The 2450-nt window shown below is 54.6% G+C and overlaps 1 protein-coding gene across 1 annotated transcript in view; it reads right to left on the reverse strand.

The window, feature by feature from the left end:
• Positions 1-62: 62 nt before the first annotated feature.
• CERCAM (cerebral endothelial cell adhesion molecule) overlaps positions 63-2450 on the reverse strand; it is a 15625-nt gene continuing 13237 nt past the window's right edge. Inside the window, exon 13 of the mRNA XM_006024299.3 lies at positions 63-990. The gene's annotated coding sequence lies outside the window, so the exon portion shown is untranslated. The remainder of the gene's footprint in view (positions 991-2450) is intronic.

The following is a 2450-nucleotide window of genomic DNA, read 5'->3' on the forward strand; positions in this document are numbered from 1 at the left end:
GGAATAGCTATCCCAGAATAAAGCACTTTATGCCAGGATACACTGCACCCACATTAGGGTGGTTTTACTGTGTTAACATCAGTACAGTTATGAGCACAGCCCAGCCTCCCCTGCCAGTCTTGTCTGTGCTGCTGTAAGCCTGGAGGTGTGGGGAAGTGCTGCTATTTCTGGCCAGAGCTGGAGTGAGCAGATGCATAACACACTAGAGAACACCAAGGACCAACACAATGGCAACAAGACTCTGGCGAACAAGCTTAAATAAAGTCGGCTTTAATCCTCCTCCTGGTTCACTCACGTCCATCAAGAACCAGTGCAGGTGACAGATGAGCCTGGCAGAGCATAACCCGAGGAGAGCAAAACCCTGAGCTACAGTCAGCTGAGACAGTTTCTGTCCTTCTGACCTGTGCTCCATCCTCTTTGGAAATCTGTGCCCTCATAGACATTTCCTTGGCACCCGTCTCCTTAGCATCTCATCTCCTTTCCACCAAAGCACCTATAGTGACAGCTGTATCTGTCCAGGGTGAAGAGAAGGAGGTGATTCTGCTGGAGCAGGAGAAGGACCTGATCACATAAACCAATGTCCAAACAAGCACTACAAGAATAATACTACACAGCAGCTCCGATGGATCCCCGCAGCCAGGCAGCCTCCTGGGAACAGTTGGGCCCTGCACAATTCAGACTCGCCCTGCCCATCCAGGCAGACTCCACAAGGAGGTAGGGTGTGAGAAGTAGTAGCCTGCAAAGGTCAAGTCCAAAAGTATCACTGCTCAGCAGAGAGATCTTGCAGGCATCTGGAGAGCCCAGCATGGTCCTTGGTGCAAAGTCTTGCTGTGGCATGTCCCTGTGAATGGAGGCGATGCACCGAGGCCCATACCCGCTTTTGGTCAGTGACTGCAGCTGCACCTCTCAGCTGGGAACCAGTGGAGTCTGCTGCTGGGCAGAGTGGCCCACAATGCTCCCTTTGTCAGGCTCAAGGAACAGGAAGCCTCCCTGGGAAAGGAAGTGAGAGCCCTGTGTTATTGATGCAGGCAGGGGTAATCACTGCCTGCAAGGGACAGACAGCCCAGCTCCTGTTGCTAGTGCAGTGACACTCAACACTCACTGGCCCGTGTCCCACAGGAAGCCGATTCCCCTTGTGCCCCTGCCAGACGGTTGGGCTGTGGCTCTCCCTCCTGCTACCTCTGCAGAGGCTGCTGACTATATGAAGAGGGTGTTGTGAATGGCCCTGGGGACTGAGCTACCTTCTCCTCCCAAAAAGGTCCATCCAGTTCAGGCTGAGGCCTGGTGCTGGGACTGGCACGGAAGAGGCTGGCTGTGATAGTGGAGAGGGGCTCTCTAATCCTAAATACATGGTCACCACCTGCAGCTGCTTTAAGCCAACCATTGCTAAGAAGAAGGTGGGAGTGAAGGAAACAAGCTGCCTTCTCTCTGAACTCTTCCCCCCAGAGGCAGCACATCCAGGCCAGAGGCTCCACCATCCTGCACGTCACTTGGCTCACTGGAGATGCAGACGGAGTCACTTGACACATGTGGGTGTGAAACATTATCTCTTCTGTTTCTCTGGTGCCCTTCAACCCCAAGGCTCTCAGTCCAGACCCAGGAACTTGCAGCCACCTCTGGGGAGGAGTGTGCTGGCCAGCTCACCGCAGGCCCGGGAGAAAAGGGGACCTGCTGGCTTGTTAAAACCCCAGCCCGCCTGCCTGACCTGCCACATGTTCCCTGGCAAAATAAAGCCAGGCTATTTTTTTCTTGTTTTCAACTCCTGCCCTGTTGCTTTGCTCCCAGTCCGGGCCCTCGGTGCTAAGCTCCTGCCTAGAGACTTGTTTTCTTGCCAGCACAAAAAATCCCAGACAGCAGGACTCTGTTTTGGAGCCTCTGAGAGAGGATTAACTCTAGCAATGCTGGGCCGGAGCAGAGAGAGCAGAGGCTGTTCCCAGGGCGGGTCCTCCTCCCAGCATCAGGTGCTGATCTCACACTCCTAACACAGCACAGGCCATGTGGCGCAGCCCCCTGCCATCTTAGCAGTGGGAAGAGCAGCCCGAGGCAGAAGGGCCCTTTGAGATGGAGGGGCTTTGCAGGCAACTGCTACTGAACCCCTGTGCTCCAGAGGAAATAGGGTCTATCATCCCTGTAGTGCAGATGGGAAAACTGAGGCACATAGTGTTAGTGTAACTTGCCCAAGTTCACGCAGCATAACAACAGCCACCAGGAACAGATCCCCAAGTCTGGATGCTCAGTCCCCTCCGCCCCCTACACACAGGGGTGTATAAAGCTCTTGATAATGTGACCCTCCCAGGGTTTGCCCCTGAGCCTGCACACACCCCTTCCCACAGCTGCAGCCAAAGGCAGCTTCTTGCTGGTTTACTCATCCCATTGCTGGGGGTGACAAGACATCAGAAACAAGGAGACAGGGCCCAGGCTCACCCTCTGGGTGCTCCTACACCTTTCTC

This window comes from Alligator sinensis, unplaced genomic scaffold (assembly GCF_000455745.1).
Source record: "Alligator sinensis unplaced genomic scaffold, ASM45574v1 scaffold388_2, whole genome shotgun sequence".
NCBI classification, from domain to species: Eukaryota; Metazoa; Chordata; order Crocodylia; family Alligatoridae; genus Alligator; species Alligator sinensis.